This window comes from Rhinopithecus roxellana, chromosome 3, assembly GCF_007565055.1.
Source record: "Rhinopithecus roxellana isolate Shanxi Qingling chromosome 3, ASM756505v1, whole genome shotgun sequence".
NCBI lineage: Eukaryota > Metazoa > Chordata > Mammalia > Primates > Cercopithecidae > Rhinopithecus > Rhinopithecus roxellana.
The window spans coordinates 117,294,508-117,308,271 of NC_044551.1; positions in this window are offsets into that span (position 1 = coordinate 117,294,508).

Genomic DNA, 13,764 nt, shown 5'->3' on the forward strand with positions numbered 1-13,764 from the left:
AACCGTGTGTAAGTTGTCTGGTGGAGGATTCATGATTTTGTTTGGTTATAGGAAAATTTTAAACAAGTATTATAGGAATCGTGTATTCTCTTTTAAAAGAGGGTTTTATTTTAAATTATTAGGTTATTTTATGAACCAGTGATAAACAAAACTGCTGGTTTTACTTGTGTGAATGTGCTGAGTTCTTCAGAGTTCTTGAAAATTGCTGGAGAGATAAAACAGTCAATTAAACACTTGAGGTTTAAGTTCCCTGAAGATTTAACACTTGTATAATTGAAAGTTTTGATCGATAAATCACCATATCATGGCATTTGCAGCATGCCAGGAATTTTTTGTTTCTGTGAGAGATTAACAGGCAATTTTATAAAAAGCGTTTTGTGAAGTGCCCTTAAAACCTTCTTTCCATGAACTCACCTGCTTTCTTCTTGAGAAAAAAGTTAACAATTCTTGGTCTTTTTTCTTTATAGCTAAGTATATCATTTTGTTGTGTCAAGCTGTGATGAGAATCAGCCTTTCTTTCTCTTGATTTACTGCCCAGTTTTCTGGAGAGGCAGAGATGAAGCCATTTTCTGGGCATGTTGAATGTATGGACCACACTTTCTTTGCAATAATTCCTATTGAGATGTAGAATGGAACTCCCCATCCTCCATGACTGACTTCATGAATAGAATATGTTCAAATTCCAAAGCTGGATTATAAGAAGGCTTCCAGACAGTGCCTTGGTCTCTTGGTACACTTAGCTTTGGAGACTTAAGCTGCCAAGTGAAGCAACGCAGCTACCCTTGGGCCGCCAAGCTAAGAGAAGCTCCTTACATGAAGAGGCTCTGAAGGATGAGAGAGAGAGGGGATGAAGAGCATGAATGCTCTAGACAAGAGAGTGAAGATGCCATCTTGGAGTAGATCATCCAGTCTCAGCTATTCCAGAGGATGCCATGGGCATCAGCTGAGCCCTTCCCATATTACTGACCCAAAAAATCATGAACAATAAAAAATGTTTGTTTTAAGCCATTAAGTTTTGGGGTAGTAGATTAGGCAGCAATAACTAATCAGAACAAATGAAAGTCTAGCAAAAACCTGAAATATATTTGTAAGATCAACTTTGCTTTCTACTTGAGCATTTTTATCAGGGAAACACATCAGTAAAACATTTAAATAAATACTAAAATAATAAATTATAAAGGCAATAAAAGTTATTACATTAGAATGTAATAAGTTCTCTGAGAGAGTGTGCAAACAGAATAGAACTCTCAATCACAGAAATAACAGTAATAACAAAAATGGATAATCTTTATGTCCATTCTTAATTCTCCCTCAAGCAGTGATAAAATGTCAGCATTTCCAATCACCTAAAAAATTCTGCAGAACTGTTTCTGCCTTTCTGACCTGTTTGAGAAATAATGAGAAGAGGATGTCAAGTTCATTTAAAAAAAAAAAAAAAGACAAATGATTTTGTCACTAGGGGATACAGTAATCTCTTTGTCAGGAGAAAACCTTTCATTGGAGGGATAAGCCAAAATTCAATCCTAATGTTAAAATTCCATTTCAATTGAAAAGAAGCCTTTGATAACCACACTGTAACTTCAGATGAAATTATTATTTTTAGAAGTGTAAGTATGGATATTTAACATTAAAACATCATGTTTCTTCCTAAACAATACAATTCCAATGAATGCTTATGGACAGCAAAGGGAAACAAGAGGGAATGAATAACTGATATATACAGGTGAGCATTATTTTTTTTTTCAGGAGAAAGTTTCTAAGAATTTTCTAGACAAAACCATTGAGTCAGACTTGATTTTCAATTTGGAAATAATTATTATAATGCTTCCTTTAGTTTTTTGAATTGATATAAACAAGAGTTTTCAACCTAATTTTATGAGTTATTGACAGCTAAGGGAATTGTGAGGAAAGGAGAAATACACTTATTCTGATAACCAAAGATTAACAGAAAATGAAGCATTTTTGAACAGGAACTAAGAGAAAGTATGGCTGATTCCCAGCCTGGACAGTAAAGCAGTTTCATGCTCTGGACACTCCCTTAGCACACCACATACTGTTCAGTTACTAAGAGTTGATCTGAAGAGGGATAACAGTGGACTGTCAAGAGGAAATGTCTCATAAATATTTTCATATTTCTTCATGACGTAAGCTTTCTAAATGCTAGTAACCTGGATTCAAACATGAAGGAGTGGCAAGAACCCTTTGAAAATTAAATTCAGATACGTCCTGGAGAGATTCAGATTTTGCTCCCCTGGAACCATTTGTTAGATGACAAAGGGTAGTGATTCTGGAGACATTCTCTTTCTCTTCCCAGAGAGAATTTGATTATATTAGAAGATATGATTTCTCTTTCTTCTGAAGGGAGGATGGGCAACTATGACAACCATTCTATGAAAGCTCAGAAATGTTTAACTCGGGGGGTTCCTCTCCTGTGGAACAGACCTCTCTCCTCTTGCACAAACTGGGTACATTTGACTTTCATCACATCACCCTGTAGGGAATTGGGGTATGGGAAACCAGTACAAGATTTTTGTAGGTAATCATTCTGTTTTCTGTGTCAGAAACCTCATGTTTTCTGTCAGGACTAGTAAGAACAGATATAAAACTTAGGAAAGTGGTCTGTGGGGTAAAATTCCCTATCTTGTAGTGAATGCAATGTGGTTTGGGGTTTGGAGCTCCTTGAGTCTGTTAATCAGGTTTCTGTCTTCATCCTTTTTCTATAATGTTCCTCAAATAAAAATATTTTATTAAAGTTAGTGCTATTTGTTTAAAAATATCATTCAAGATTAAAATTAAGCATTTATTTAATCAATAGAATTGCATGAAACTTTAGCTAAACTCCAAATTCTGTGCATTACCAATTTGGGAGCAAGGGCCAAGTGGCTGTCAGTGAAGCAGAAAATTATTTCTCTCACTTTTATGAAATGGATGAGATTGTTGTAGATGAAGTTTTGCCAATTTGACACGCCCAACCCCGAACAGTGTCTTGCATTAGGTAGTTCTTCGTAAACTTTAATGGGAATAAATTATAGAAGTAGCTTGTTTTAAGACAGAGTATGCATGTGTGTGGCTTCTGATATCAGAGAATCATCCCCAAATCTCATTGTAGATTTTAATGTAATGATGAAACTAACATAACCTGTAACCATGTTTAATATACCCATCATGAAAGCATGTTGTTGTAATAGAAGAATAATGGTCAACATGGAGGCTAAAAAGGCAGCAAGAAGAAGACATATTTCATCAAGTTTTGGGAGACCAGAGTTGTCTGGGCTGTTTCATAGTTCTTCACATGCTTACATTGAAGAAGCCAAAGATGGTTGGGAGCTAGCAAAGGGCAAGGTAAAAGTCACATATGAATTTACTTTCATATAACCCAACTCTCTCTTATTTATATATACATGTGTGATGGATTTAACATATCAATAGCCATTAGTCATTAGCTTTGGCTAGTCACTTTTCAATTGATTGCTTAGAAGATGCTGCCTTTATGTACTAGTTCTCATTTAGTTGCAAAGTTCAAATAGTTGACCTTAAAAAATAAGTGTGTAACTAGAGTAAGATCAAGACTTTGCAGACATGTGATCATTTTAATTCTATTTGTCTTTATTGCTTGACCATTAGTCGCTGATGCACACTGGTAAGATGCAGATTTTTGAAATTGCTTTTGCATAGAATGCAAGTTTTTAATCTGCCCTAGTTGATATTCTACTAAATATAGTTTAATAAATTCTATAGATGAAATAGGTTAGAATATTATACCCTCTAGAACATGACTGATACATGCACATAACACTATGATTTAAATTTCATTTATGACTAAAACCAGAATATAGTAACACACATTGGGTGAATGGCCTGCATTTTCCTGTAGCAATGGAAGTGTGAGTAAAGAAGGTCCTTGATGTTGGGAAACAGTCACCTAGCTGGAGTTATCTTGATAGAGGCTCCTCTGCTTATCCAGGCCACATACTTTGATGGCAATATGCATTAAAATCATTCATTTTGATTAATTCTAAACATGTGCTTAACCAAATAATCATTTTTTGCTGTTTGCTTCTAAGAAGGCTTTGGATATTGGAACGATGATAACATGGGGACAATGAATATGTCTTTGTGAATTAATTGGCAACTGCTATCTTTGTATTAAGGACCCAATTGGAATTCTGTACCTGGTAAGATTTGCTAATACAGATCAATTAGTACCAGAATCTGCTCTAAACCCTTTGACAAAGTAGACTCCTGAGCCCACAAGGGTCACCGATAGATGCCAGAGCTGTCCAGATTCCACAAAATTGCAGAACTTCTGTCACAGTGCTGAAACTTCAAACATATGAGAGATTTAAATGGAAACATTAGATGACAATACAAGGACACTCAGAGACACAGTTTATTTTCACGTTTTGGAAGAAAAAACTTTTAAAGAGAATCTGCCATAATTGTGCGGAGTAGGGAGAAGAAAGAAATAAGTCATAGTATCCTTGCTGATAATCCTGAAGGATACTTTTAATTTGGGGGTTGCTCTTTTGTGTTTTGTTATTATTACATGTGGGGAAGGTACTTTTTCCTGCATTACCTAGTATTTAACAAATATTCAGCTTATGGCAAAAGATGGAAGACTTGCTAATACATGTATAAGAAACAAACAGGGTAGAATAATAAATGACACAATGTGCAATGAAGCTCCAAACCCACAAGGCTGAAATGAATGAAAATGGCTTATTAAGAGAGAAGAGAGATTAAAGGAGGTAGGAGGTAGAGAAGACACAAATGGAGAGAAGGAATAATGAACTGAGTCTGAGATGCCCTCTCCAATCAGGTTCATGCTCTTGACATTGAGATCCCTGAGCAAGGCTCTATTCTAGCACTTGAGGACACAGCACTGAGCAAGACAGATAATAAGGGTTCTGTTCTTATACAGCACTTTATTTTAGGGAGGAAGGGCAAGGAGGTGTATTTTAAAAGTAAATAATGAATATTCCAGATTCATTGTAAACAGAATATACCAGATAGAGGTATGTGAGATGCTGTTTCAATGGTAACGATTATGTGATGAGAATAAACAGAGAAGTAAATGAAAATAACTTGGAGGAGGTGGCAGAAGAAGCTATTAAAGATTGGGTGGTCAGAAAAGCCTCTCTGGTGAGGTAAAACGTGTGGTAAGACCTCAATTATAAAAAGGAACCAACTGAGAAGACTTCAAGGACAAACTTTCCAAGCTCAGAGAATAACCTGGGAAGAGGCACAAAGGTGGGAGCCAGGTTGGCACACTTCAAGTCCAAACAGAGGCTGGTATGAAGGGAGCACAATGAACTAGGTGGAGTGACAGAGTAGAGAACAGAGAGGAGACAGGAGCAAGTGCCGTGCAGCAGGTTTTAAACACCAAGGAAAGGAGTTACATGTTATCCTAAGTAAATTTGGAAAGCTCTAGAGACTTTTAAGAAGAGAAGCATCAATCATGAAACTATCTGTGATCCAAATCCTGCTTCTTTTTGGAGTTTTAAAACATCCTAATTCAAATGACAAGTTGAGACTTCAAAAATTAGTGGAGACTAAATATTTTTAAATATTATTTTGAAAGAAAATGAATCCCATGATTTGTAAGGCAATTCCCAGTTTTTCAAACTACATTAATTATTAAATATTATTTGACTTAAATGGACCGTTTGATCTATTTTGAGGTACAGTTAAGAAATCAATGTTTAAAAATACTTGATGAGGTCAGGTGCAGTGGCTCACACCTGTTATCCCAGCACTTTGGGGGGCCGAGGCGGGCAGATCACGAGATCAGGAGATCGAGACCATCCTGGCTAACACGGTGAAACCCCGTTTCCACTAAAAAATACAAAAAGATTAGCAGGGCATGGTGGCAGGTGCCTGTAGTCCCAGCTACTCCAGAGGCTGAGGCAGGAGAATGGCGTGAACCCAGGAGGCGGAGCTTGCAGTGAGCCGAGATGGCGCCACTACACTCCAGCCTGGGCAACAGAGCCAGACTCGGTTTCAAAAAAAAAAAAAAAAAACTTGATGAAATAGCCATGGAAAAAACATTTTAAATGTATAGCCAAATATTATACTATTATAATATCTTCAATTTCTAGAGATTCTGAAGAAACCAATTAGAATGAGAAATGAATTCAACTGTTCTGCCCACGTGGAAGAGAGCCAGCTACATAGAACAAGGAAAATAAAAGAGCTACAGTGTAGAGTTGCTGGTGAAGGAACAAGTTTCTCCATAAAGATGAAGGCAGTTGTATTAAAAAAGGGTCAAGAAAAAAAGAGAATACAGAAAAATATATAAAACCATAGAAGGAGTAAGAGACTAATTTTCTTATTAGGAAATTCTCCTTAAAGGACTTCAATTTCTATGCAGTATTTTTTTTTCTTTTGTAAAGAAATATAAAGTTCAAATTTCTTGTCTGAATAAAGGATGCTCAGAGAATAGTACCTGCAACTGACTCACAATTGAGTTTTTGTTGTTGTGGGTGTTTGTTTGTTTGTTTTGAGATGGAGTCTCACTCTGTTTGAGATGGAGTCTCACTCTGTCACCAGTGCAGTGGCATGATCTTGGCTCACTGCAACCTCTTCCTCCTGGATTCAAGCTATTCTCCTGACTCAGCCTCCCGAGTAGCTGAAATTACAGGCTCGTGCCACCATGCCTGGATAATTTTTGTATTTTTAGTAGAGACAGATCTCAGCGTGTTGGCCAGGCTGGTCTGGAACTCCTGAGCTCCAGTGATCCACCTGCCTCGGCCTTCCAAAGTGCTGGGATTACAGGTGTGAGCTGTCACTCGTGGCCTAGAGCTTTTTTTTCTTAACAAAAATAGTCATAAATTGCCCCATATCTGCTTTTTCAAAAATGCACTTGACATTTTTCTATATGACTCAGTCAAAAGTTACTTCATTAAATAATAAACTAATAAATCAAGAAAATATATAGGAGCCTTTAGAGTAGAAACAATGAATCATACATCTTAGAAGCATAAACTTATAGGTTTGATAAACTTATTTATATTTAGGTGAAAAGTAAGCACATGAATTATACATTTAAAAAACATATAAGCATGTGATTTTATTCCAAAAGATATGCAGTCCGGGGAGTTTTGAAGTCTTTCTGGTAGAAATATGTCCCACTATCTGTGAGTCTCATTTTCATAATATATGATCTTTTTAAGGATGTTTTATTGTGGCAAAATCATGAATTGTGGCATTATGGACAATCCAGTTAGTTACTGTAGATTGATGCTGTTGAGACAGTAGTTTGAACAAAATGAGATGTCATACTGATTGTTTGTCTCAAATAAGGCTTTGGTGTATGTCAGCTCAGCAAAAGAAATAAAAGAAGAAAGGAAGAAAATGTAGCTGCCAGAAATATGCCATGAATGACGTGATACTAATATAAATACATAGCAGCCTCGCTTAAAGAGCCCCCTAAAGAGTTTCTGAAGGTAGATGGGTAGATACTGTATCCTGTCTATCTTACTGTATACTGGCAAAAGTATGTGCTCTGGACACAGATGAACTTTCTGGGTCCATCTGCGGCAGATGAACCAAACACATTTGAGCTGGGTTGAGTCCCAGGGCAAATTCAGACATTGTCATTTTTGAGACCAAAATAAATCTCTGAAATTTATTTTGCTCACCTGTAAAATAGGGATAATGATATCTACTTTAGAGCTGATGAAGCTCAAAGAAGATAATTTTTCTGAGTAACAGTGCAGAATAGGTAAGCACTTAATGAATAGTAACTACTGAAATAATAACAATAAAAGCATTTTGCTTTTTCTTCTCCCTTATTGAAGTAGTAACAAATAGAAGTGTTTGAAAACAAAATGACCTTTCTCTAAATTGACTGCACATTGGGTGGAAACAGGTGTAAATGAAAAAAAAGATGATTATGAGCAATGATAATTTATTTCCAATTTTATCACATGCCCTTTCTGATCTCTTAGACTTATTAAAAGAAATGTTTGTCTTATGTAGAATATAAAATTATGAACATGATCAATGTTGAGAAAACAGTGATAACTAAAACATAATTATTTAATATTCCTCATTCAATATAATGAATTATCAGAAATATAAAATACATATAAACATATAATTCATTGTGAATTATTTAGTTTGCAAAGGCAAAATAGTTTCTAAAAATATACATTATATTATTCATGAAGTCTCTTTCTTTAAATAAATGAACAATTCAGTAAATATTTTCATGCAATCCTTTTTTTTCATTAAAGTACATGCCTGAATATAACATTGAAAAGATTAATTGAGAAATGGAAGTACTTGAAGGGGATCAAACTTCTCTGCCTTCAGTTTCTAGGCTAAAAACTCAAGAAGCTGTAGAAAAGCCTCTGGGATTTCAGTCGACTAAAAAGAAGTATACTCCAGCACACTTTAAATAGGCCAAAATGACTAAAGAAAAAGAGTTGAAAAATGTATGCTAACTTTGTACTTCAAACTCATGAATTAGATAATCGTAACTTCTCAATCCTCACACTAAAAACTTGTAGTCTAAACTGCACGTAGTTTGTATCATCTAGTTTCTAAGTTAGAGAGATGGGGAAGATCTTAATGGCAGGAGAAAAAGAAAAAAAAATTCGGCCAGGCGCGGTGGCTCAAGCCTGTAATCAGCACTTTGGGAGGCCGAGGCGGGTGGATCACGAGGTCAGGCGATCGAGACCATCCTGGCTAACATGGTGAAACCCCGTCTCCATTAAAAATACAAAAAAATTAGCCGGACATGGTGGCGGGCTCCTGTAGTCCCAGCTACTGGGAGGCTGAGGCGGGAGAATGGCGTGAACCCGGGAGGCAGAGCTTGCAGTCAGCTGAGATCCGGCCACTGCACTCCAGCCTGGGCGACACAGCGAGACTGTCTCAAAAAAAAAAAAAAAGAAAAAAAAAAGAAAAAAAATTTAAAGTAGGTCATCAACATGTTAGAATGGTATGAAGACTAGGAGTCAAGTTAAAAAGAAGAAAATAATGCATTTTCTTAGTACCATGTCTTTAACATTTTGCTTCTTTACTATTAAAGATACTTCTTTTAGAAGTAGGTGTTGGATCCACTTTGGTGGGCATGGAAGAGAAAGGGAAAAGAGCTTGAGAGTCATTGTGGTGACAGAGCATTTAATAGGTTACATATTAAAAATGATTGGAGCTGCTGGCAAACCCTATGGTTGGAGGTTTTTATTTTCATTTTTATATGAACCTTGTATTGTGGTGGTGGCAAACCCTACAGTTGAAGGTATATTTCATTTTTATATTAACTTAGTTATTTTTGACCAATGTCAATTTGAACCTTTGTTGCAAGAATCAAAATGCAACAACTGAGGTAGATTCATGTCTGTATTTGAAATTCAACTGTAGGACTTAGATTCCATTTGGTATGTACACACACTTACCCCACTTGGACAAAATAAGAAACTGTGTCTATGGGAGACTGAGGGATAGTGGCTGTGGGAGAACTGAGAAAGAGATGGAAAACAGTCCCAAGGAAGGAGGCCTAATAGTACTGAGAAGTTTGCTTCCAGATGATGCATGTTTTCACAGTCTAGGAGTTTCCACTTGAGAGTACTGTTCCCAAACAAGTTCCAATAAATATTTGCTAATCAGTTAACATTACAAATATGAGCAAGTATTATGGTTTCTGTGTTGTTGTTGTTACTGTGTTTTTTTTTTTTTTTTTTTCTGTTGGAAGTCTTTTAACAATAGGGCCATTTAATATACAATTTTACTATTCTAATATGATGTTCACCAAATCCTCCAGAATTAAGTCTATAAAGATGGGGGTTGGATGGTAAAGGAATAGCAAAAATGTATACCCATGCATAATGGATAACAAAACTGAAGAATCTCAGCATTGACACCAACCTATAAACACAATACATATTGATTGAATTTGATTGAAATAAAATCCTGCATGGAGTGAAATCCCAAATATGTCTTAGACTTTGGCAGTTTTTGAGATCCGAAAGGAAGAGGGAAATGGACAACTGGGTGCCAAATTGAAGTTGACAGTAGAATATCCTGGCACTTTGTGCCAGTGCGAAGTAGTTTGTTGCTTGATGCAGATGCTGACTGTATCACCACCTGGGAGCATGAGTCATTGCCGGTTCCTCACATCATTCCCACCATCTGTCATGGCAAGCTTGGCAGCACAGCCAGCATGTGAAGGAGGCTGTGGGGCAGACAGGCAGAACCACACTGGCATATCCGGAGGCTCCAACCTGGCACCAGTATTGCCACTAGTTGAAAACAAAGGGCCGGGCGCGGTGGCTCAAGCCTGTAATCCTAGCACTTTGGGAGGCCGAGACGGGTGGATCACGAGGTCAGGAGATCGAGACCATCCTGGCTAAAACGGTGAAACCCTGTCTCTACTAAAAAATACAAAAAAACTAGCCGGGCGAGATGGCGGGCGCCTGTAGTCCCAGCTACTCGGGAGGCTGAGGCAGGAGAATGGCGTGAACCCGGGAGGCGGAGCTTGCAGTGAGCTGAGATCCGGCCACTGCACTCCAGCCTGGGCAACAGAGCCAGACTCCGTCTCAAAAAAAAAAAGAAAAAAAGAAAAAAAAGGTCTAGGAGGCTCCTGGCCTCAGCACAGGCAGAATGCTCCAACACTGTATGTTTGACAGGGATTAAGATGCTAATAAGAATGTGAATGGGGAAGGTAGGCAAGTAAGCAGCATTAAGAACTGATAACAAATTCTTGTATTGTCCCTGAGGACACCGTTTTTCTCATTCAGTCTGTAATATCCACAATTGCAGGCTACTTCCTGAAGAGATTGTGCCATCAATAATTAAGCACAAATGAGAGATTAAGTGGACAATTCTTCAGATTACCAATAGTCCCCTCTTAGATAGAGATATTGCTAGGATAAGGCACACAAGGTTCCTGTAACTTGCAGGGTCACAGGTACAGTGACTTAGAAAGTAGGCGGTAGCAGGGAAATAAACGTAGCTTGACCATATAATGTAAAATATGTTGAAACCTTAATTTCCCCATATACATCTTATCATCAAGGTAAATATGAAGCTACAAATATTCTGTTGGTTATTTATATTTTACCAGCATAAGCATGTTTTCTGTTGGGTAGGAAAAGGAAAGGAAGAGAGACAGCAATCTCTTTCTAGATGCAGGTCTACCTTAGAATATAGTCCCCAGGACAAGGAAGTCCTAGCTGAGGGTTCAACAGGCCCACAGCCTCTCATCTGAGCAATCTGAAACTATTAGAAGGGAACCTTATCTGGTGAACCCTACTCCTAGAAGAAAGAACTTTCCAGGGCTCCTCTGAAAATGAAATGAGAGTATCCCAGTCACGGGGCTGCTGTCTAGAGATGGTCTCCAGGTTTCATATGCTAAAAACAAAGCAACTTCCTAATCTACCTTTCCAGGGAATATTTATTCTCTTGGTTGGACTACCAATCTACACATTTGAGTGTTTCCTTCCTGTAGTTCCTTATCTATTAACTAGGTATAATGGGCTCAACTCTTAAATTCAGAACTATTTCAGCACTGACAACATTATACCAAGTCCACATGGGTAAAGTGACAGAAAGAGTCAAGCAATTATTTGGTGGTGTTCATCAGTGTGAACAGTTTCTACATTCAGGGACTGAGATGATATAGAAGGGATATTGTTGGCATCCTTCAGAACTTCTGGACAGTTTTTTCCCTTGCTGAAGTTCAGCCATGTTTGAGCAGGTAGACAGAAAAACCCTACCCTTTCCTGACACAATGGTACACAGAAGGATCTAGCAAAATGGTAGATGCTTGAGATTAAATCCTGAAGAGGCTTTAACTGAGCAAACATCCACAAATTTAGCTCTGCCCAGAAAGAGTGTTCAGCAGGAGCAAACTGACTAGTGGATCTCACATGTGCATGATGTCAGGAGGCCTTTTGCTCTCCCATTGTTTTCTACATCCCTCCAGCAACTGAGAAGCCATGAGATAGAGTGAAAAAACAGCGGCTTCAGATTCAGACAGGCTTTTGTTTAAATCTTACCTCTACAGCATACCAACTGTGTGAACCCAGGACAAGTTACTTAACCATGTGTGGCTTCAGTTTCCATATCTGTTTAATGAAGAAAGTAATATTGATATTCTGAGAATTGTTCTGAGGACTAAACTTAAAAATAAAATGCACAGTGTGGTGCTGAGTGGACAGCAGATGAGCAGTAAGAAGACATTGAAGGCTGATGAAATTATTCTTGGGGTGACATTGAAACAGAACATCTACAGCTATCCAAATAAGGTAACACTACAATGTATGGACTACTTCACCTGCATATATTGTGCTTTTTTTGGTTGCATTCATAGTGTGTTGCCCTTCAAACTTAAAGGCTTTAGGTAAGTGATACTACATGGATAGAAAAACACTCAATTTTACTATCATCATTCTCCCCATATTTTCAGTGAGGTAATACTGCATTGCCTGTAAAAGATTATATGAAGGCTGAATGCAAAATTATATAATAGATTTAAAGTATACTAACAGTATAGTGTATACATGTGTAATTAAGTTCAAATGAGGTCTCTGCATTCCCTTGTTTCATCAGTATGGTTTCATCATATAACACAGAATGCCACTTCATCCCCTGGCAGCTGCTTCACAACTCTCTAAGTCTTGGAATGTTTTAAACTAGGCCTTTACATTTATTACCTCTGTAAAACTCCCTCTTATTTCGTTTGTCTGAGTTAAAGATCAGTTCCTGATTTCCTTTCTTCATTAACAAAACACTTAATACTTATTATTTGGTAATAGATCTTCCCAAATGACTATGTTTACTGAATGTTAAAATATTTACTGTTCAGGAAAATAAAACCTGCAAGAGAGCTAAGTCTTGTTATATAGCAAAGTAAGTTATTAGAGTGAGGGTTTGTGAAAGTCAGAGACAATACTAGAGCAGCGATCAATTTTGAATTGTTGGCCCTGTCAAGATGAGCATTTTAATATCTAAAAATTCCATTAATTATTTTCTAATGAATTTGACATTATTAAGATTACAAGTTATAGTTAAGGATACTGCCATCCTGTTTGTCCTAATATCAAGCAATGATATTTGTTAAGGCTCCCAAAATGTCTTCAGTAAAAGAGGTTGTCAGTGTATAAGGAATCCATCACCAGCGCAAATGATATGTGGCCTCATGACATTCAGTACAACTAATGGCAACAATTTACAACAATCACTTTCAAATCAATTTTGATGCAAATTATTTTTTCATTAAGTAGAAACAGAACATCAAAGTACAGGACAATATGTATAATATACTACATTTTGTGTATAGAGGGTTAAAAAAATAAAATTTGTGCTTCAGAAACTCTAGAAAGACATGCACAAACCACTCACACAGCCCAAACAATGGTCATGTGTGGTCAGGTGACAGATATGGGTGGATGGGGAGTGGGGCCAACAACTTTAGATATTTAAAAATTTTGTTTGATTTTGGAACCATGCAAATGTATTACCTATTTACAAAATAAGACTTTTACAATATGCCTTAATGACACTCCTTTGCATGGATGTTCATTTTCTCTTATACTTCTTTAACCCAATTACGCTTTTCTAGAAACTGGACACCACTGATCCAGGTCAAAGAAAGAATGATATGTAAAGCTAAATGAGATATTTCCTGATGTGTTTTTAATAATTATAAAATTGATGTGATATTAATCATTTCCCCAGTGATTTTTGAGAGACCTACCAACCCCTATTAAAGGCAAGTTTTGAGCTGTTGTTGGGTTCGCTTGATCCCAAAGCTGAAGA